Below are 25,638 nucleotides of genomic sequence, written 5' to 3'. Positions count from 1 at the left end.
AAGTATGAGAAGAAAATGGAAAAGAAAATAAAAGAAAAAATGGGGAGGAGGTTGACTAGTCAAAGTGCTAGTCACCTCTTTGTCTTTTTGGCAAAACTAGTCCCTTTAGTTTGTAATCGGGTGCGAGAGTTAACCGAACGAATATTTTAAATTACACGGGAGTACGGGAGACGTTATAATCCGATAACGAGAATATTTAAAATGTTACTTAACGAGGATACGAATCTAGATACGAAGGGCATTATTTAAAAGAAAAAGACGGGCGTTAAAATAATTTAACGGAAAAATGCGGGATGTTACATTATCCACACCTCAAAAGAAATTTCGTCCCGAAATTTAGTTGGAAGTAGTAGTCGATATCTCTTATTCGAGACTTTACGTTGTCCATGCTATGAATAAGTGAAGGTACGTCCTTGAGTGTTCTCACGAATTTAGATAGTTAGGGTTTTACGTTGCATTAAGGTTTGGTTTTACGATCCCCGGTTTTAACCGGTTTTCCCATGAAGAGAAGTTTGTCATCAATAGTTGGTGTATCTGGCAGGATTGCACGTTCCTGTTCCGCAGGACACGTTTCCAAGTTTGTTACACGAAATGTAGGGTAAACGGAAGCTTAATTGAGTCGAAAGTTCTAAGCGGTAGGAAGCGGTTCCAATACGCCCCAAGGTTTCAAAAGGTTCGATATTGCGGCTAGCCTTTCTCGATTTCTCCAAAATGGATTACACCTTTCCAATGTGCGGTTTCTCAATATTACGCGGTTACACACTGGAATTTGTGAGGTTTTCATCTAAGTTTGGTATAACTCCTTTGACGACTACGGGCCGCCTCGAGCCCTTCCCGGACTTGAATGATCTCAATTGTTGTTTCTTGATGGAGTTCAGATTTCGGTGGTTGACGCTTGGTCGAATGAACGGGGGTATGACATTAGCGGTCATATAGGGTTTCGGAAAGTGCGTGCGAACACACGAGTGGTAACTACTGTTGTAAGAGTGATCTACTAAAGGTGACAATACGAGTCGTGACATGTCTTTCCAAGACGTAAATCGTTCGTTTGCTTGGTTCATCGGGTTGTGGGTGGCACGCGGTACTCATGTCTAAGCGGGTCTCCAAGGTTTCTTGTAAAACTAGAAGTGAAACGAGGATTTCGATACAGGATAAATGTCGAAGATACATTGGGTTGGAATAGAATCTCTTAAGATGTGTTTGAACAAGTCAGTTAGGGTTCGAAAAAGGTTCGTTAGGACCATTCACCCTCGTGGCGAATACTAATGTAATATGAGGAATTTCTCCATCCATGGAGAAATGTTACAAGGAGTTTCTTTAAACGGAAATGTGAGCGATTAAGATAGGAGTGAAATGAAGACTTAGAATAGGATGAGCTTACATCTCGAGGTTGCCATATCGTGCCTCTAGTTATCAAAAGTTGAAGTCTGAAAGAGAAACGAGATCGTACACGTAGTTGTTTAGTTCGGGGTTGAATAATAGTTGGCCGATTATTAGAAACACAATGACATTAAATCAAAGAAGAGTGAAGTATCATTGGATCGTGTGTTATCTTAAGTTCCAGTAATATCAGACGGTAACGGTGAAATAACAGAGATATGTATCGTGGTACGCGATAACGAGAAGATTGATCGGATCCATAAATAAGTATTCAAATTCCCCGTGTAAAATAACGAATTTCAGCTTCCTTGATTTCGAGTCGAGAGGGGTTGCCTTTCAGGCGTTCACGTAGAAGTATTTCTATATTTGAGTTCCATTTTGGTGCCACACGAATTTATCTAGTAAGGTTGGTGTGAAAAAAAAAATCACGTTCAAAGTCCGGACACGAAAAATGTTTAATTCTTTCCCTTAGTACGTTAACGAGGTTAAAGGACGAGCGATACGAAAAAAATTGGAAATTAATCTTTGGTAATAATCGCGAGATCCAAAATTTTACGAATACAAGTCGGAGTCGTGAGGGTTTCTCCAAAATTAATTAATTTTTTTTTTTTTTTTTTTTTTTTTTTTTTTTTTTTTTTTTTTTTTTTTTACCTTGACCACTAACAACATGGTTTAGAATTTGGACTTCGTTTAACCAAAATTCTCACTTGGAGAATTCGGCATAGAGTTGCTCTTTTCTCAAGAGTTCGAGCGTAAGACGGAGACGTTGTCCGTTTTTCCTTTCCGCTTGAATAGCTTAAAACATCAATTATAAGTACGGTAACGGATTTGTCTAGATAAGTTTGCATACGCGGTTCCGGAGGTCTATGAATACGGGCGGAGCCTTAGATAAACTGAACGGCACTAAAAGAAATTTATAACTATCGTAGCGAGTTCGGAAAGCGGTTTAGGAGACATCTTCTCCCTTAACCCTCAATTGATGATAACCAGAATGAAGGTCGATTTTTAGAATATACGCGAGATCCGTGTAACGGTTCAAGAGGTTGTTGATACGGGGAAGAGGATATCGGTTCTTAAACGGAAGTCATTTAGTTCACTAAAATCACATATATGTGGGGAAAACATTCCCTTCCTAACGTATAGGTTTTGGGCTCCCTAGTTCTATAGATGTCAAATCGAAGTTCAAATTACCTACCCAATAAGTTTAACGTACTCCCTCCGATAAAATTTATCGATACGCAATGGTTTTCCGTTGGTCACTTGAATGGCGTAAGTAATATCTAGGGGGAGGGGTGGAGTGCAAAGAGTAGGCTCCAAAGCCTTGGATACAAAACATTTATCGATACCCGAATCGGATAAACATGAAACATAAGAGTCGTTGGGGAGAAACGTACCCGTAACTAATTGTCGTTCCGGGAATCCTATGTGTTAAGGTTGAAAGCTCATTCGCGTACATTAGGGTGGGCGTTCTTCTTGGGACATGCATTCTTAAAATGACCCAGTTGTCCACATTCAAAACAAGCACCCCTTCTGCGTGCACTGGGCACCTTTTTAGTGACGGGGGCGGCACCCTTGCAACTATGGGCCACATGGCCACTTCTTTGACACTTGATGCAAAATGGTCCGCCACATTTTCCATAATGATGTTTGTGGCACGTGTTGCAAAAAGGTCGTGTTCCAGCATAATTTTTCCTGCCGCCGGGGGTGAAAGGCTTCTTGGTGGAGTCGCTGTGGTTGTGGTTGCTTGATGGAGAGGCTTCCTGTTTTCTTTTGTTGTTAACTGGTTGGGTCTCGGCCGTTGGTGCCAGCGCTTCAATTTCATCCACCGTTTTTATAAATCGGCGGGCTATCATCACAGCCTCTTGTAGGTCGGCGGGTCTTAATGGCATTACCCCGTGTGGAATGCTCTTAGGGAGGCCATCCATGTAAAACTCAACTCCTTGGGGCCCGGGAGTCCGGAGGTTTGGACAAATTGAGGTTAGTTCGGCAAACCGTTGATTATAAGCTTCGAGGTCATCTCGGGCTATTTTTAAATTTCTTGGCCCCTGTTCGAGCCTTCGAGTCTCTTCGCGCGGGAAGTATTCGGTGGTCATTCTTTCTCTTAATTCGGTCCAAGAGAGTGTAAGGGCTTCATCGATACCCACCGATTGTACATACGTGTTCCACCATGAGAGAGCAATACCGGTGAGAGTGAGGGTGGAAAACTTGACCTTATCTTGGTCCCGACAACCGCTTATACTAAAAACGGCTTCTGTTTGTTCGAACCATCGGGTGAGAGCAACCGGTCCTTCGGTTCCATTGAAAGTGGGAGGATTGTACTTCATGAAGTTCTTGTAGGAGCAACCCTCGATTGAATTACCGGCCCCATGATTGTTGTTGTTAGAAAAGTGATCGGCCACGGCCGTACCCACGGCGGTGGTTATCATTCGTTGAAGAGCTTGTTCAAGAGTTTCGAGAGGAGTGTTGTGTTGACCTTGGTGAGCCATTGTTCCTTCATGACACAAGAATATCGTTGGTTAGTATTTTCAACAATACTAACCACAGTATGGAATAAGGATAGAGAGAAAATTTTCCTTGACTCGCCTTAAATTCTTTACGTCATAATGTCGGAACGTCCATGTGAATCACCGTAATATAATCCCGGAAATTATATTACCCTGATTCTCATGTGCATTTAACATTACTTCATAAAGTCAAGGTGGCGCATCAACAAAATTTATCAACGTAAGATCAAGATCGAATACGAGTTAGATATGATAGAAGAGTTCGAGTATAAATGCACAATTTGTCAAATAATTCCTACTTCAGTCTATATGCCGGTTGTAGTCTAGATTCACCTATGTACCCTATGACTCGGGGTGGACACAAATGAACTCTAAATCCCTACAACCAAGGCTCTGATACCAACTGTAGCGACCCCGACAAATCGTCAAGTGACGGCGTCGGCTACGTGGGTCCCATTACCTGATTATAAGTCTTTAAGATAACGTTTGACCAAAATCTGTCGCCTTCATTTCAAAATAAAGCTTGTTTCAAAGTTTACATAAATTGTTCAACCAAAAGTTAAGTTACAACGTTATAGATACGATTGAAATCTAGGCGACACGGTTTAAAGTAAAGTCAAAAGACGCTCCATGAAATGCATGTATACTCGACATCGGATGCAAGTATCAATTAGTAAGCGGAAGCATGTTTCACATATCGTGCAAGACCTGAGAAAAACATAGAAATCTGTCAACGAAAACGTTGGTGAAATCATAGGTTTAAGTAAGTAAGTACAAGTGAACCACAAGATTTGCATCAATGAAATAATAGTAAATACATTCCAAAAGTTTGTTTCACGAGCACCCAATTATCAATGCTTAACATTTCCTTCCATTGAACCCCATCACTTAGTGCTAGAACATACACTGTTTCTCGAAAATATATTTCATTCGTAAACGGTAGCGAACCGTTTGAATGAGGGTTTGTCAAACCCATATGGATCCATACAACATAAGTTCTCGCTTACACCCGGCAAGTGTAACTAATGATAATCGAATTGAGGATTTTGTTCTAAACTCGTATGTAGAATGTTTGTTTTCCTGTACTTGTGTTCACTTAGTCCAAAAGAATCGTTTATGTTTTCTCATCCCAAATATAAGTTCAAAAAGAGTAAAAGTGGGACTATGATCTCACCTTGAGTGCACGAGTAGTAAAGTACTTCAACAAGTAAACGTGTGCAAAGAACAATGCTAGTCTTGACCTAAACAATAGGTTTGTATCAATAACGGTAAACACGATGGGTCAAAGATGTTCAATTAGTCCTATGGCTCGTTACGACTCGATTATATTAGCATGTGAATCAAATTGTCAAGTTTCATGCAAGATACTAGTAAATAATCATGTTAGAAAGGTTGCATAAGTATTTGGTTAAGTTTGACAAAAAGTCAAACTTGGTCAAAGTCAACGAAAAGTCAACACGTTCGGGTCGGGTCCCGAACTATTTTTCTAAGCTTAGAAGTCATATATGAGCATGTTGGCCAAGTTACATGTTAATCGGAGGTGCGTAGCTAGTCAAACATTTCGCGTGTAAATGGACAAGGAGGTCAGAATCTGTTCAGCCTATTCTGCGCGCCGCGCGGGTAAGGGGCGCGCCGCGCCACCCCCTGTACAGGTCTGTTTCTGTTTTCCACAAATATGCACGAGCCAAAACCAATTCAAACACAACTCTTGACTCGTAAATACTTATAACGCCTATCATACATCGTTGGAAAGGTATTTTGACGAGGAATGCAACTAAACACATATCATCAATCAAACTTGCACTTATAACAACCAAAAACCGAAATTAAACATTCATAATCTAAGTTCAAGTTCCAAAAACGCATTTTATGATTCGGGCGACCAATTTACATGTATGTTATGCCGTTTCGAAGGTAATCAAACACACATTGCAACAAAACACTTAACAACAATATCTCATAGCATTTGACGCATCAAAAGTTCATGTAAAGCTTATCAAACCCTAATCCAAGTTCACAAAATCATTAATCATGTTCTTGGAGTTTCCTTAATCAACCTATACATCAAACCGAAGCTAATGATACTAGTAACACTTTTAAAACATGCACTTTAACAATCTAACAACATTTGATCATCCAAAATCAAGGATTTAGCAAGTAATTTTTATATTGAACTAGTTACACCAAAAACAACGAATCGAGCATACAATTTACATACACGACATCACAATGAGCCATAGACACTAATTAACAACTTTATAACTCAAAAATCTCAAGAACACATAAAATTAGTGATTTTAGAAAGTTACCCAAAATGGATGAGGTTGGTATCAAATCGAAGAGGATGAAACGAGGATCAAGAATATGTAGTCGGATTTGTTGTGAGCTTCCTAAATCAAAATTAGATGATGAATTGCTTTTTGAAAGATTGAAAGAAAATGGAGAAGTATGAGAAGAAAATGGAAAAGAAAATAAAAGAAAAAATGGGGAGGAGGTTGACTAGTCAAAGTGCTAGTCACCTCTTTGTCTTTTTGGCAAAACTAGTCCCTTTAGTTTGTAATCGGGTGCGAGAGTTAACCGAACGAATATTTTAAATTACACGGGAGTACGGGAGACGTTATAATCCGATAACGAGAATATTTAAAATGTTACTTAACGAGGATACGAATCTAGATACGAAGGGCATTATTTAAAAGAAAAAGACGGGCGTTAAAATAATTTAACGGAAAAATGCGGGATGTTACACCAAATCTTGTCCTTATTTAAGTATGCGACAGCGGAAGCTCTTAATAATCACCTGAGAATAAACATGCTTAAAACGTCAACAAAAATGTTGGTGAGTTATAGGTTTAACCTATATATATCAAATCGTAACAATAGACCACAAGATTTCATATTTCAATACACATCCCATACATAGAGATAAAAATCATTCATATGGTGAACACTTGGTAACCGACAATAACAAGATGCATATATAAGAATATCCCCATCATTCCGGGACACCCTTCGGATATGATATAAATTTCGAAGTACTAAAGCATCCGGTACTTTGGATGGGGTTTGTTAGGCCCAATAGATCTATCTTTAGGATTCGCGTCAATTAGGGTGTATGTTCCCTAATTCTTAGATTACCAGACTTAATAAAAAAAGGGGCATATTCGATTTCAATAATTCAACCATAGAATGTAGTTTCAAGTACTTGTGTCTATTTTGTAAATCATTTATAAAACATGCATGTATTCTCATCCCAAAAATATTAGATTTTAAAAGTGGGACTATAACTCACTTTCACAGATTTTTACTTCGTCGGGAAGTAAGACTTGGCCACTGGTTGATTCACGAACCTATAACAATATATACATATATATCAAAGTATGTTCAAAATATATTTACAACACTTTTAATATATTTTGATGTTTTAAGTTTATTAAGTCAGCTGTCCTCGTTAGTAACCTACAACTAGTTGTCCACAGTTAGATGTACAGAAATAAATCGATAAATATTATCTTGAATCAATCCACGACCCAGTGTATACGTATCTCAGTATTGATCACAACTCAAACTATATATATTTTGGAATCAACCTCAACCCTGTATAGCTAACTCCGACATTCACATATAGAGTGTCTATGGTTGTTCCGAAATATATATAGATGTGTCGACATGATAGGTCGAAACATTGTATACGTGTCTATGGTATCTCAAGATTACATAATATATAATACAAGTTGATTAAGTTATGGTTGGAATAGATTTGTTACCAATTTTCACGTAGCTAAAATGAGAAAAATTATCCAATCTTGTTTTACCCATAACTTCTTCATTTTAAATCCGTTTTGAGTGAATCAAATTGCTATGGTTTCATATTGAACTCTATTTTATGAATCTAAACAGAAAAAGTATAGGTTTATAGTCGGAAAAATAAGTTACAAGTCGTTTTTGTAAAGGTAGTCATTTCAGTCGAAAGAACGACGTCTAGATGACCATTTTAGAAAACATACTTCCACTTTGAGTTTAACCATAATTTTTGGATATAGTTTCATGTTCATAATAAAAATCATTTTCTCAGAATAACAACTTTTAAATCAAAGTTTATCATAGTTTTTAATTAACTAACCCAAAACAGCCCGCGGCGTTACTACGACGGCGTAAATCCGGTTTTACGGTGTTTTTCGTGTTTCCAGGTTTTAAATCATTAAGTTAGCATATCATATAGATATAGAACATGTGTTTAGTTGATTTTAAAAGTCAAGTTAGAAGGATTAACTTTTGTTTGCGAACAAGTTTAGAATTAACTAAACTATGTTCTAGTGATTACAAGTTTAAACCTTCGAATAAGATAGCTTTATATGTATGAATCGAATGATGTTATGAACATCATTACTACCTTAAGTTCCTTGGATGAACCTACTGGAAAAGAGAAAAATGGATCTAGCTTCAATGGATCCTTGGATGGCTCAAAGTTCTTGAAGCAAAATCATGACACGAAAACAAGTTCAAGTAAGATCATCACTTGAAATAAGATTGTTATAGTTATAGAAATTGAACCAAAGTTTGAATATGATTATTACCTTGTATTAGAATGATAACCTACTGTAAGAAACAAAGATTTCTTGAGGTTGGATGATCACCTTACAAGATTGGAAGTGAGCTAGCAAACTTGAAAGTATTCTTGATTTTATGAAACTAGAACTTTTGGAATTTATGAAGAACACTTAGAACTTGAAGATAGAACTTGAGAGAGTTCAATTAGATGAAGAAAATTGAAGAATGAAAGTGTTTGTAGGTGTTTTTGGTCGTTGGTGTATGGATTAGATATAAAGGATATGTAATTTTGTTTTCATGTAAATAAGTCATGAATGATTACTCATATTTTTGTAATCTTATGAGATATTTCATGCTAGTTGCCAAATGATGGTTCCCACATGTGTTAGGTGACTCACATGGGCTGCTAAGAGCTGATCATTGGAGTGTATAGACCAATAGTACATACATCTAAAAGCTGTGTATTGTACGAGTACGAATACGGGTGCATACGAGTAGAATTGTTGATGAAACTGAACGAGAATGTAATTGTAAGCATTTTTGTTAAGTATAAGTATTTTGATAAGTGTATTGAAGTCTTTCAAAAGTGTATAAATACATATTAAAACACTACATGTATATACATTTTAACTGAGTCGTTAAGTCATCGTTAGTCGTTACATGTAAGTGTTGTTTTGAAACCTTTAGGTTAACGATCTTGTTAAATGTTGTTAACCCAATGTTTATAATATCAAAAGAGATTTTAAATTATTATATTATCATGATATTATGATGTACGAATATCTCTTAATATGATATATATATACATTAAATGTCGTTACAACGATAAACGTTACATATATGTCTCGTTTCAAAATCATTAAGTTAGTAGTCTTGTTTTTACATATGTAGTTCATTGTTAATATAATTAATGATATGTTTACTTATCATAATATCATGTTAACTATATATATAACCATATATATGTCATCATATAGTTTTTTTTTACAAGTTTTAACGTTCGTGAATCACTGGTCAACTTGGGTGGTCAATTGTCTATATGAAACCTATTTCAATTAATCAAGTCTTAACAAGTTTGATTGCTTAACATGTTGGAAACATTTAATCATGTAAACATCAATCTCAATTAATATACATAAACATGGAAAAGTTCGGGTCACTACATACGCTGCCTCATTTCAGTTGTTTCTGATTAAATATGTGTTGAAGACTTTTGTGGTCGGTATATATAATACTTTTGACCCCATATAAGTAGTGCCTCCAAGTCTTTAATACAAAAACAACCGTGCCTAATTCCAAATCATGCGTCGTATAATTTTATTCGTGAATCTTCAATTGTCTAGACGCATAAGCAATTACCTTCGTTCATTGCATTAATACACAACCGAGACCTTGCTTTGATGCGTCATAATAAATCACAAAATCATCATTCCCTTCAAGCAATGACAATATAGGTGCCGTAGTTAGCTTTTTCTTCAATAACTGAAACGCTTTCTCTTGTTCATCCTTCCATTCAAATTTCTTCCCTTTATGCGTTAATGCAGTCAAGGGTTTTGCTATTCTGGAAAAGTCTTGGATGAACCTTCTGTAGTAACCAGCTAGTCCTAAAAACTGGCGTATGTGTTTCGGGGTTTTTGGGGTTTCTCACTTTTCAACAGTTTCTATCTTTGCCGGATCCACCTTAATACCTTCTTTGTTCACTATGTGACCGAGGAATTGAACTTCTTCCAACCAAAATGCACACTTTGAAAACTTAGCGTATAATTCTTCCTTCCTTAATACTTCTAACACCTTTCTCAAATGTTCACCGTGTTCTTGGTCATTCTTTGAGTAAATAAGTATGTCATCAATGAAAACAATGACAAACTTGTCAAGGTATGGTCCACACACTCGGTTCATAAGGTCCTTGAACACAGCTGGTGCATTAGTTAAACCAAACGGCATGACCATAAACTCGTAATGACCGTAACGTGTTCTGAAAGCAGTCTTTGGAATATCATCTTCTTTCACCCGCATTTGATGATACCCGGAACGTAAGTCAATCTTTGAATAAACAGACGAGCCTTGTAGTTGATCAAATAAGTCGTCGATTCTCGGTAGTGGGTAGCGGTTCTTGATGGTAAGTTTGTTCAACTCTCGGTAGTCGATACACAACCTGAATGTACCATCTTTCTTCTTGACAAACAAAACAGGAGCTCCCCACGGTGATGTGCTTGGTCGAATGAAACCTCGCTCTAAAAGTTCTTGTAATTGGCTTTGCATTTCTTTCATCTTGCTGGGTGTGAGTCTGTAAGGAGCACGAGCTATTGGTGCAGCTCCTGGTACAAGATCTATTTGAAATTCAACGGATCGATGTGGGGGTAATCTCGGTAATTCTTTCGGAAATACATCGGGAAATTCTTTTGCGACGGGAACATCATTGATGCTCTTTTCTTTAGTTTGTACTTTCTCGACGTGTGCTAGAACAGCATAGCAACCTTTTTCTCGTAAAATGCGAATTGCATTTTTGTAACAAACGATCTCTGCTTTCACTTCTTTCAACCAGTCCATACCGATTATCACATCAAAACTCCCTAACTCTACTGGTATCAAGTCAATCTTAAATGTTTCGCTAACCAGTTTAATTTCTCAATCCCGACATATATTATCTGCTAAAATTAATTTACCATTTGCTAATTCGAGTAAAAATTTACTCTCCAAAGGCGTCAATGGACAACTTAATTTAGCACAAAAATCTCTACTCATATAGCTTCTATCCGCACCTGAATCAAATAAAACGTAAGCAGATTTATTGTCAATAAGAAACGTACCCGTAACAAGCTCCGGGTCTTCCTGTGCCTCTGCCACATTAATATTGAAAACTCTTCCGCGGCCTTGTCCATTCGTGTTCTCCTGGTTCGGGCAATTTCTAATAATGTGGCCCGGTTTTCCACATTTATAACAAACTACATTGGCATAACTTGCTCCGACACTACTTGCTCCGCCATTACTCGTTCCGACACCATTTTTTCCTTTCGTTCTGTTAACCCCTGGTCCGTAGACCGCACACTTCGCCGCGCTATGACCATTTCTTTTACACTTGTTGCAAAATTTGGTGCAGAACCCCGAGTGATACTTTTCACACCTTTGGCATAGCTGCTTCTGATTGTTGTTGTTGTTGCGGTTATTATTGTTGTTGGGATGATTGTTGTAGTTGCTGTTGTTGTTGTTGTTGTTGTTGTTGGGCCGTTTGTTGTGGTGATTCTTATCACTGTTTTCCTCCCACTTTCTTTTGACTTGCTTCACATTGGCCTCTTCAGCAATCTGTTCTTTAATTCTTTCTTCAATCTGGTTCACTAGTTTGTGAGCCATTTTACATGCCTGTTGTATGGAAGCGGGCTCGTGTGAACTTATATCTTCTTGGATTCTTTCCGGTCATCCTTTCACAAACGCGTCGATCTTCTCTTCCTCATCTTCGAACGCTCCCGGACACAATAGGCATAATTCTGTGAATCGTCTTTCGTACGTGGTAATATCAAATCCTTAGATTCGTAACCCTCTAAGTTCTGTCTTGAGCTTATTGACCTCAGTTCTGGGACGGTACTTCTCGTTCATCAAGTGCTTGAATGCTGACCACGGTAGTGCGTAAGCATCATCTTGTCCCACTTGCTCTAGATAGGTATTCCACCATGTTAACGCAGAACCTGTGAAGGTATGCGTAGCGTACTTCACTTTGTCCTCTTCAGTACACTTACTTATGGCAAACACCGATTCGACCTTCTCGGTCCACCGTTTCAATCTGATCGGTCCTTCGGTTCCATCAAATTCCAAAGGTTTGCAGGTAGTGAATTCTTTGTAGGTGCATCCTACACGATTTCCTGTACTGCTAGATCTAAGGTTATTGTTGGTATGTAGCGCAGCCTGTACTGCGGCTATGTTTGAAGCAAGAAAGGCACGGAATTCCTCTTCGCTCATATTCAAGGTGTGTCGAGCAGTCGGTGCCATTTCCTTCAAAATAGTCAAATGAAACGAGTTAATCATATAGAATATCAAGAGTAGTCAATAGTATTTCGTAGCGTAATATGAACTTATTTATAAAAGCTCTTTCTTCATATTAACGTTTTATACTCTTTAATTCGGGTAGTACCTACCCGTTAAGTTCATACTTAGTAGCTAACATACCATTTCAACTACTACAATTCTATATGAAAACCTAATCACAAAAAAAAAAAAAAATATCATATTCAAACCTTTATACAATAACTTGCAAACTTACAATACTGCTTTTTTTTACATATAGCATGAAATATAGCACATAAAACTTTGATACAAAGTAGTTGCGAAGATAATTCTAGTTAATAAATAAGGCGTTCAGCAAAGGCAATAAAGACACGTAATTCATACGTCCAGAAACAAGCCATGCATTCTGGTTTTACTAATACCACTTCCCATCCTTGGTTTTGTGGAACATAACCGTTGTGACTGATAGTAAGACAATGTGTTGTAACGTCGTCAAAAGGATGAAGGTTACGTAATGACTAACAGTCTCTTAATAACCTAAAAACCTCATTTCTTACCCCAATTACCGACTCCGTCACTTGTGGGAACGCTTTGTTTAATAGTTGTAGCCCGATAATCTTGTTCTCACTTTAGTGAGAAGCGAACATTACTAACCCGTAAGCATAACATGCTTCTTTATGTTGCATGTTAGCCGCTTTTTCTAAATCACGAAGTCCTATATTCGAATATATTGAGTGAAAATAATTTCTTAACCCGTTGCGTAAAATAGCATTTGGGTTCCCCACAATATATGCGTCAAAGTAAACACATCGTAACTTATGGATTTCCCAATGTGATATCCAACATCTTTCGAACGAAAGCCTTTTATAAATCAAGGCATTCTTGGAACGTTCTTCGAATGTCTTACAAACTGATCTCGCCTTAAATAGTTGTGCCGAGGAATTCTGACCGACTCTAGACAAGATTTCATCAATCATGTCTCCGGGTAGGTCTCTTAAAATATTGGGTTGTCTATCCATTTTGTGTTTTTATACTGTAAAATAGACAAGAGTTAGATTCATAAAAAAAATACTTATTAATACAAGCAATTTTTACATATATCATAAAGCATAAGCACACTATATTACATATATTACACCACACGAATACAACTATCTTATTCCGACTCGCTCGTTTCTTCTTCGGTTTTGGTTCGTTTTGCCAAGTTTCTAGGGATATATGATGTTCCCCTAATACGAGCCTTCGTTTTCCACATTGGTTTAGAAAAACCTGGTGGTTTAGAGGTTCCCGGGTTATTGTCACAACTTAAGAAATAAGGGTGTTGATGATACATATAAAGTTCATCGGGTTTGGAATTAAATTTATCTATTTTTATGCCCTTTCCCTTATTGTTCTCTTTTACCTTTTTAAATTGTGTCGGGGTAATTTCTATAACATCATCGGAATCCTTGTCGGGGTCCGATTCATCGGAGAATTGGTAATCCTCCCAATACTTTGCTTCCTTGGCGGAAACACCATTGACCATAATTAACTTTGGTCGGTTGGTTGAGGATTTTCTTCTACTTAACCGTTTTATTATTTCCCCCACTGGTTCTATTTCTTCTTCCGGTTCCGATTCTTCTTCCGGTTCCGATTCTTCTTCCGGTTCCGACTCTTCTTCCGGTTCCTCTTCGGGAACTTGTGAATCAGTCCACGAATCATTCTAATTTACACTTGACTCTTCATTATTATTAGGTGAGTCAATGGGACTTGTTCTAGAGGTAGACATCTATCACATAATATCAAACACGTTAAGAGATTAATATTCACATAATATTCACATGTTAAAAATATATAGTTTCCAACAAAATTTGTTAAGCAATCATTTTTCAAGTAAACACGGTCGAAGTCCAGACTCACTAATGCATCCTAACAAACTCGATAAGACACACTAATGCAAAATTTTGGTTCTCTAAGACCAACGCTCGGATACCAACTGAAATGTCCCGTTCCTATTGATTAAAAACATTCCATATTAATTGATTTCGTTGCAAGGTTTTGACCTCTATATGAGACGTTTTTCAAAGACTGCATTCATTTTAAAACAAACCATAACCTTTATTTCATCAATAAAGGTTTAAAAAGCTTTACGTAGATTATCATATAATGATAATCTAAAATATCCTGTTTACACACGACTATTACATAATGGTTTACAATACAAATATGTTACAACGAAAGAAGTTTCTTGAATGTAGTTTTTACACAATATCATACAAGCATGGACTCCAAATCTTGTCGTTATTTAAGTATGCGTATATATATATATATATATATATATATATATATATATATATATATATATATATATATATATATATATATATATATATATATATAATAAACATGCTTTAAACGTCAACAAAAATGTTGGTGAGTTATAGGTTTAACCTATATATATCAAATCGTAACAATAGACCACAAGATTTCATATTTTAATATACATCCCATACATAGAGATAAAAATCATTCATATGGTGAACACCTGGTAACCGACATTAACAAGATGCATATATAAGAATATCCCCATCATTCCGGGACACCCTTCGGATATGATATAAATTTCAAAGTACTAAAGCATCCGGTACTTTGAATGGGGTTTGTTAGGCCCAATAGATCTATCTTTAGGATTCGCGTCAATTAGGGTGTCTGTTCCCTAATTCTTAGATTACCAGACTTTATAAAAGGGCATATTCGATTTCGATAATTTAACCATAGAATGTAGTTTCACGTACTTGTGTCTATTTTGTAAATCATTTATAAAACCTGCATGTATTCTCATCCCAAAAATATTAGATTTTAAAAGTGGGACTATAACTCACTTTCACCAAATATCACTTCGTCGAGAATTTGACTTAGTCACGGGTTGATTCACGAACCTATAACAATATACACATATATCAAAATATAATAGAAATATATTCACAATATTTTCTTTATTACGTGTTGATGATTTTTAGTTGTCCAGTTAGCGGTCCGATGTTAGAAGTCCACAATTGATCGTACATGAATAAATTAATATATATATATATATCTTGAATCAATCCACGACCCAGTGTATACATATCTCAGTATTGATCACAACTCAAACTATATATATTTTTGAATCAACCTCAACCCTGTATAGCTAACTCCAACATTCACATATAGAGTGTCTATGGTTGTTCCGAAATATATATAGATGTGTCGACATGATAGGTCGAAACATTGTATACGTGTCTATGGTATCTCAAGATTACATAATATACAATACAAGTTGATTAAGTTATGGTTGGAATAGATTTGTTACCAATTTTCACGTAGCTAAAATGAGTAGTTTTTACCAATTTTATTTTGCTCGCCATTTCTTCGTTTCTAATACGTTTTGAGTGATTTAAGCGGCCACGTGTAACAACCCAAACCAAACCACGAACAACCCGTGTAAAAATACAAAACAAAACAAAAATTTGCTCGTTCAGCAAATGGCGCGGCGCGCCAAACTGGTCTGTCCCAAAAAGTTTGGAATGCGAAAAAGATCGACTAGTTCCCGACATTTTTAGACGAAACGCTTTTACCCACACATTCAAATATGTAAAATTACCACGATCCAAACATAAAAATGATGTTTTACAAGAGGGGCCCACACGATCCAAAATACAATTTTAATATAATTTATGAGTTTCGACCACCAAAAAAGTTTAAGTATAAAAACTACACTATGAGCATGGCGTTTGGGATTAAACTACCGACGTGTCGGTCAAACTCCCAAAAGTCAACACATCCAAAAGCGTCCCCTACAATAAAGCGGGATCTCTAGTCCAAGGTAATGCCCTTACCCTTGTCCACAACCGAACCTATAAAAATAGTAAACAACGAGAGGGTAAGCAAAGCTTAGTGAATCCAATAATTATACGAATAAATATATAATTATACCTACTTGCAAACACTTACACAAACTGCAAACATGCTAGCACACACAATTAGCTTATCGTCACAATAACAAGCTATAAATCTCCAATACCACAAGCTAGCATAACAACCGCATATAAATATAACTCGAATAATATAATATGCTTACAACACAAATAACCATGGTTAACCAATAGTACAAGGGAACGGCACTCGCGAAAACTCCATCGGTGTTCATAACATCCGTTAGGGCACTTAACACCTCGCACCACTAACCCCTAGGGTGGCACCTTAACACCTCGGCACATCACCTCGAGTGGCATCTTAACACCTCGATGCATCACTCATAAATTTACAGAGTGGCGTCTTAACACCTCGACACTACACTCCTAGGTGGCATCTTAACACCTCGATGCTACACCCGAGTGGCATCTTAACACCTCGATGCTACACTCTTCACGTGAAACATGGTGTCTTAACACCTCGACACTACACATTTCACGCTACAACAAATAGATACATTATATACCTACACATATAATTATTCCACTTACCTCGAATACTTGAAGAACGGATCCTGCGATCTTAACTTCTTCCACCAACTTCACGCAAATCACCTACGCAAAGTATAAATGCAAATAAGCTACACACAATGCTTATTCGACTCAAACAACACTTATGTTCTTCTTAGAACATCCTACTTGACCAACTTTGACCAATGACCATTTTTTGCTCGAAAACCTTCATAATCCCAAATGACTTGTGATTATGCCTCAACAACATCATTTAAACATGGTTTGGTCAACCGATGACTCATTTAAACACACGACCCGCCCATTTGGTCCTAAAGTGTGTTTTACACCATTTTATGCATAAAACGATACTCAAAAGTCCAAAACTTATGAAATCACATCCCGCGTTCCCGAAATAGCTAATCTTAACTCTTATAGCCATTAAACGAAATTTATAGGGCCGTTTACTCAAAAACCCATTTTATGAACTAAACTAGTCAAACTTTCAAGTTCATGAGTTCTTTCATCAATCCTTTAATCATAAGACTCTTAGATGAATTAAACCCTTTAATTAAGTTCCTTAATCAACTAATCACCTTTATCAAACCCTAATCTCATTAAAACAACCATTTTCATCATCACTAGTTTAAACCTTCATGTTCATGACTAGTGGGGTTCTTTAAACTAACCAACAAGATCATTAACACAAATTAAACCCCAAATCATATGAGAAATCAATCAAAAATGGATCTTGAAGTTAACACTTACCGTTTGTACTTTCGTGTAGCCAAGAACGAGAGGAACGAGAAACCTTCACGCACCGAAAGTCGAATCACGAGCCTTGAACCTCAAATCTCCACTTGAATCTTGAGTGTGTTTAGAGTTTAGAGAGAAAATGGAGAAATAAATAGAAAAGAAAATGAAATAAAAAGATATGTGGAGGTGAATGAGTCCCCCAAACTGCCTTTTGTGGCCTAAAACCGTCCATATGTGAAAGGACCATAATACCCTTCATTTAAACAATTAAAATGCTGAAAAAAACGCATCAGACGCTTTTGGCGCGCAGCGCTAAATGGTGGGGCGCCGCTCCAATATGCAGGTCAGATTTCAGAAACTTGTTTTGGCCATAACTTTTTGACCGTAGCTCCGTTTTTGATGAATCAAATATCGTTGGAAACGTAATAAGATATTCTTTCCAATGGTAAGGCTTTGAAACATCAACTCAAACTTTATTTGGGGTCGAAAAGATACGTACACACCTTGTCACTTCAGACAACGTCCAGTTTCCTTCGACGTTCGAGCAAGCAACACGTACACTTCATACACGCATCATACACCATAAATACATTATGTACAATAAATATTTGGGTCTTACAACTCTCCCCCACTTAAACTCGATCACGTCCTAGTGATCTTCTCCACTTAACCAATCCGGAACTACTCAACGGTCCTCAATTATAAGTCCCAATCCGACTTTTCTAAGCAATTCTTCCCAATGAATCGCCTTTAACAACTAAAATCATCACCCGCAATTTTATCGAAACTAAAATCTGAGCACTAAAACCTGCTCAATCCCCCATACATCGGGAAAAACTCAACCTATCTCGTACCGAGATATCAACCCTATAGCGTACCCTTTCCAAGTACAATGCTAAAAACAACCAAATATCGACCTAAGGTCAACAACCGAAACGATGAAGACCAAGTAAAGACGAATCCTTACGGATAACACTTACCATCTAACAACCTTAGTAGTGCGCAAACATAGCTAATACGCAACTACCCAATTACGTGAGCAAAATACGGCTATTACATCACTAATCACACAACATGGTCCATACGACCGAACCATCAGAGCTTAAAACAACCAGTGGTTCTCAAGTCCAACAACGCGAAGGTTAGTTCACACGAAACCCATGGTGTACAAAAACGGCTATCGTGATATATCCGTAGTGTGCAAAAACGGCTATTGCGACACTACCAACCATATGTGAGCGAAACACGGCTATCGCATCACTATTTACCAACGTGTGAGTAAAAATCGGCTATCACTCACAACCATGTGCACAAAACGGCTATGTGCACAATTTATACGGGCAATTAGAATCATAACCCTACAAGTAACGGTTCCTTCCAAAAACCGCGCACCATCAATCACAACCACGAGTGGTTAACGAAGAGCTAATCCTTCCGAATATCCCTCGTCACCTATCATAAGTCAAACACGGTCAACATAGAGATAACCCCAAATAAACACCACGTAACCACCTTGTAGTTCACAAAACGGCTATCGTGTAACTACCACCCAAGGTATACGACAATGAGGCATCGTAACCTTTCTCAAAGTCCCATTACTCTATTCCCAAAGGTAACCACACGGCTACCACAATCGAGCCAAGAACCACCCATATTACTCATAAACACAATAATAATTCCCTAGAAGAGAATCTGGCATACACATCCCTTAACCGAGGGATCTTACTTTGCTCGTCGAACACGTAACTTATCTCCCAATGAGATTTACCACCTTACCACCTCGGTGATAATTTAAATCCAAAAACCATAAGTACAATTTATTCCAAATCGTACTTTTACCACAATCGACCAATGTAGGTCTCAACACTAGCTTCGAATCCCTACGAGCATCATCCAAATATCACTGCAATAGAACACCTTCGTGCAAGAGTACAAACTCCCCCACTTAGAACTCCACTTCGTAACCACATCATAGAACAATAGCATCCCGTGGAATGACCACTTATCAACATACACAACCAATATCCTCATTGGTCATAGTCCTTGAATTCTCGCGAATTCGTCCTTAACAATAAATCCCGACGATAAACACATAAATCTAATTTCCTCGTAGTACACAAAATGGCTATTTTGTAACTACTACCCAAAGTATACGACAATGAGGCATCGTACCCTTTCTCAAATCCCATTACGCTTCCTCGGTAGGAATATAAATCCTAATAAAGTCGACACAATTTCTTTGATGTAACACTACCAACTTCCCAACGTAGAACCTCGTTCCTAAATCAAATCGTCAAGATTACAAAGTCAAACGATTTCGCCATTTACCGTCGTACACGACCATACTTGGCGTCGGTCCCTCTTCCTGAATTCTCGAGAGCTCAATTCGATAATAATAAATACTAACGTCTACCGTCACCCGATTGCGCCACTGAAGTGATGACACAATGTCAACATAACACGTATCCTTTTAGAACAAAATTACCGCTACCCGCAAGGTAGACTTTTCCAACTATCAAATCCTTTCTACCCGTTACCACTACGAAAGCATCCGGTCAACGATACACACATGCTCTCAAGGGTTTCACCCCTTTCACTACAAAAGCGAATCAGCGCTCACAACCTAATACAAAAGTCCGTTCTCATGGCCTAGTAGAATCATTTACCCTATCACTAAGAAATGCTTGGTTGCACCAAGTCTTACGCCCTTGTCCATCAATACAAACGTCATCATAGGGTGTTTCCATTAGGAATGCCACCCATACTAATACTACGTATTACCGCCATGCATTCATCCCCAGGGCGCATTTCCACGAGTCAACGACTCAAAAGCTACCCCGGTGCACTATCATCAAAATCGCTAACAAACTGAATCTTCACCGAGTTCACTAATCCCGCACCCTTATGGGTACCTTTGAAACATACACTCACTTGAGACTAATTAGATAATGAAATAAAGTTTAAGTCTCTAATACATACATGAATCCATCGGCACACAATATACAATAATAAGGCATATTTGTAGCAAAGACGAAAATACCTGAAACATCATCGTTGGACCCTTGCGCTTCACTGACCCTCAGATAGTCATGCTCTAACCTCCTAACCCGATCGACAAACGATTCGGAGCACTCCGACTTACGGTGTCCCTTCTTTTGGAAAATAAAGCACTTGATTGTTCTTAAAGGTACACTCATACAATCCCGTTCCAAATGACCTCGTCCTCCACACCTAAAGCACGTAGGCCCATAACCTCCCTTAATCCTCTTCTTCACTTTTTCAACACCTTCGGGCGTACTTCTCGCCCTCTTACTAGGAGCACCTCTTGATTCCAGCTTTCTCTTACCCAAAGAGTGATCCGCAAATTTTGGAGCATGAGATTTAATCCCCATAGTTGCTCCTTTGTCACCGACACCTTGAGGTTTAGGAAACCTCTTTTCTAACTCTCCCTTCACGACCTTAGGCACTTGGTCTCGGACCATCTCGGTCACTATTCCCTCGAACGACTCTTGGAGAACTTGTTTAACCTTGTCGGAGAAAATCGAAATATAACGTTCGAACTCGGCCTCAATCCTTAACGTTAACACATCCTTCCCTTCGTGAATAGGCTCACTCGTTCCACATCCATCTTCCGTTTTCATTCTAAGGAATGCAAACGATTAGATCACGAGCGTGTAAACCATACGCACAACACCGTTCCATCTTGCTAAACACTCGTCGTACATAACTTGTTAGACATGATTTGCACCCGTAATAAGGTTTGCAAGTCCTTATTACGCATACACGCCGTATCAACTTGTTAGTACAATGACCGCCCCGCTCGATGATATAAACAAACACAAACAAATTCTACACAACAAATCACACGCGAGAATTATTATCACAACACAATAATATATTAATAATATCCGCATTACTAATATAAACGTTAGTCCACTTACAAACGAGGCACTAACTATAACCCGTTTTGACCCGTAATCCTACAAGTCCCGCAACAAATTAAGTACACACAAAAGTCTATGTCTAGGCACCTATCTCAAGTCACCTAAATCCCTTAGACCATGCTCTGATACCACTTGTAACAACCCAAACTAAACCACGAACAACCCGTGTAAAAATACAAAACAAAAAAAAATTTTGCTCGTTCAGCAAATGGCGCGGCGCGCCAAACTGGTCTGTCCCAAAAAGTTTGGAATGCGAAAAAGCTCGACTAGTTCCTGACATTTTTAGACGAAACGCTTTTAACCACACATTCAAATATGTAAAACCACCACGATTCAAACATAAAAATGATGTTTTACAAGCGGGGCCCACACGACCCAAAATACAAGTTTAATACAATTTATGAGTTTTGACCACCAAAAAAGTTTAAGTACCAAACTACACTATGAGCATGGCGTTTGGGATTAAACTACCCACGTCTCGGTCAAACTCCCAAAAGTCAACACATCCAAAAGCGTCCCCTACAATAAAGCGGGATCTCTAGTCCAAGGTAATGCCCTTACCCTTGTCCACAACCGAACATATAAAAATAGTAAACAACGAGAGGGTAAGCAAAGCTTAGTGAATGTAATAATTATACGAATAAATATATAATTATACCTACTTGCAAACACTTACACAAACTGCAAACATGGTAGCAAACACAATTAGCTTATCGTCACAATAACAAGCTATAAATCTCTAATACCACAAGCTAGCATAACAACCGCATATAAATATAACTCGAATAATATAATATGCTTACAACACAAATAACCATGGTTAACCAATAGTACAAGGGAACGGCGCTCGCGAAAACGCCATCGGTGTTCATAACATCCGTTAGGGCACTTAACACCTCGCACCACTAACCCTTAGGGTGGCACCTTAACACCTCGGCACATCACCCCGAGTGGCATCTTAACACCTCGATGCATCACTCATAAATTTACGAAGTGGCATCTTAACACCTCGACACTACACTCCTAGGTGGCATCTTAACACCTCGATGCTACACCCGAGTGGCATCTTAACACCTCGATGTTACACTCTTCACGTGAAACATGGTGTCTTAACACCTCGACACTACACATTTCACGCTACAATAAATAGATACATTATATACCTACACATATAATTATTCCACTCACCTCGAATACTTCACGCAAATCACCTACGCAAAGTATAAATGCAAATAAGCTACACACAATGCTTATTCGACTCAAACAACACTTATGTTCTTCTAGAACATCCTACTTGACCAACTTTGACCAATGACCATTTTTTGCTCGAAAACCTTCATAATCCCAAATGACTTGTGATTATGCCTCAACAACATCATTTAAACATGGTTTGGTCAACCGATCACTCATTTAAACACACGACCCGTCCATTTGGTCCTAAAGTGTGTTTTACACCATTTTATGCACAAAACGATACTCAAAAGTCCAAAACTTATGAAATCACATCCCACGTTCCCGAAATAGCTAATCTTAACTCTTATAGCCATTAAACGAAATTTATAGGGTCGTTTACTCAAAAACCCATTTTATGAACTAAACTAGTCAAACTTTCAAGTTCATGAGTTCTTTCATCAATCCTTTAATCATAAGACTCTTAGATGAATTAAACCTTTTAATTAAGTTCCTTAATCAACTAATCACCTTTATCAAACCCTAATCTCATTAAAACAACCATTTTCATCATCACTAGTTTAAACCTTCATGTTCATGACTAGTGGGGTTCTTTAAACTAACCAACAAGATCATTAACACAAATTAAACCCCAAATCATATGAGAAATCAATCAAAAACGGATCTTGAAGTTAACACTTACCGTTTGTATGTTCGTGTAGCCAAGAACGAGAGGAACGAGAAACCTTCACGCACCGAAAGTCGAATCACGAGCCTTGAACCTCAAATCTCCACTTGAATCTTGAGTGTGTTTAGAGTTTAGAGAGAAAATGGAAAAATAAATGGAAAAGAAAATGAAATAAAAAGATATGTGGAGGTGAATGAGTCCCCCAAACTGCCTTTTGTGGCCTAAAACCATCCATATGTGAAAGGACCATAATACCCTTCATTTAAACACTTAAAATGCTGAAAAAAACGCATCAGACGCTTTTGGCGCGCCGCGCCAAATGGTGGGGCACCGCTCCAATATGCAGGTCAGATTTCAGAAACTTGTTTTGGCCATAACTTTTTGACCGTAGCTCCGTTTTCGATGAATCAAATATCGTTAGAAACGTAATAAGATATTCTTTCCAATGGTAAGGCTTTGAAACATCAACTCAAACTTTATTTGGGGTCGAAAAGATACGTACACACCTTGTCACTTCAGACACGTACACTTCATACACGCATCATACACCATAAATACATTATGTACAATAAATATTTGGGTCATACACCACGGTTTCGTATTGAACTTGACTTTATGAAAATAAACAGAAAAGGTATAGGTTTATAGTCGTAAATATAAGTTACAAGTCATTTTTGAATGAGGTAGTCATTTCCGTCGAAAGAACGACATCTTGATGACTGTTTTGAAAAACATACTTTCACTTTGAGTTTAACCATGATTTTTGGATATGGTTTCATGTTCATAAGAAAATCATTTTCCAAGAAGTATAGCTTTTAAATCAAAGTTTTTCATAGTTTTTAATTATCCAAACCAAAACAGCCCCCGGTTGTAACTACGACGGCGTAAATCCAGTTTTATGGTGTTTATCGTGTTTCTGGGTTTTAAATCTTTAAGTTAGCATATCATATAGATATAGAACATGTGTATAGTTTATTTTAAAAGTGTAGTTAGAAGGATTAACTTTATTTGCGAACAATTTTAGAATTAACTAAACTATGTTCTAGTGATTACAAGTTTACCGCTTCGAATATGATAGCTTTTCATGTATGAATCAAATGATGTTATGAATATCATTACTACCTTAAGATCCTTGGATAAACCTACTGGAAAAGTGAAAAATGGATCTAGCTTCAACGGATCCTTGGATGGCTCGAAATTCTTGAAGCAGAATCATGACACGAAAACAAGTTCAAGTAAGATCATCACTCGAAATAAGATTGTTATAGTTATAGAATTTGAACCAAAGTTTGAATATGAGTGTTACCTTATATTATAAAGATATCTTACTGTAAATAAAAAAGATTTCTTGAGGTTGGATGATCACTCTACAAGATTGGAAGTAAGCTAGCAAACTTGGAAGTATTCTTGATTTTATGAAACTAGAACTTGTAGAATTTATGAAGAACACTTAGAACTTGAAGATAGAACTTGAGAGAGATCAATTAGATGAATAAAATTGAAGAATTAAAGTGTTTGTAGTTGTTTTTGGTCGTTGGTGTATGGATTAGATATAAAGGATATGTAATTTTGTTTTCATGTAAATAAGTCATGAATGATTACTCATATTTTTGTAATTTTATGAGATATTTCATGCTAGTTGCCAAATGATGGTTCCCACATGTGTTAAGTGACTCACATGGGCTGCTAAGAGCTGATCATTGGAGTGTATATACCAATAGTACATACATCTAAAAGCTGTGTATTGTACGAGTACGAATACGGGTGCATACGAGTAGAATTGTTGATGAAACTGAACGAGGATGTAATTGTAAGCATTTTTGTTAAATAGAAGTATTTTGATAAGTGTCTTGAAGTCTTTAAAAAGTGTATGAATACATATTAAAACACTACATGTATATACATTTTAACTGAGTCGTTAAGTCATCGTTAGTCGTTACATGTAAGTGTTGTTTTGAAACATTTAGGTTAACGATCTTTTTAAATGTTGTTAACCCAATGTTTATAATATCAAATGAGATTTTAAATTATTATACTATCATGATATTATGATCTATGAATATCTCTTAATATGATATATATATACATTAAATGTCGTTACAACGATAATCGTTACATATATGTCTCGTTTCAAAATCATTAAGTTAGTAGTCTTTCTTTTACATATGTAGTTCATTGTTAATATACTTAATGATATGTTTACTTATCAT

The sequence above is a fragment of the Rutidosis leptorrhynchoides genome, chromosome 6 (assembly GCF_046630445.1).
Source record: "Rutidosis leptorrhynchoides isolate AG116_Rl617_1_P2 chromosome 6, CSIRO_AGI_Rlap_v1, whole genome shotgun sequence".
Taxonomy (NCBI): domain Eukaryota; kingdom Viridiplantae; phylum Streptophyta; class Magnoliopsida; order Asterales; family Asteraceae; genus Rutidosis; species Rutidosis leptorrhynchoides.
The sequence above is the reverse complement of the archived record's forward strand: the minus strand, read 5'-3'. Positions refer to the sequence as shown.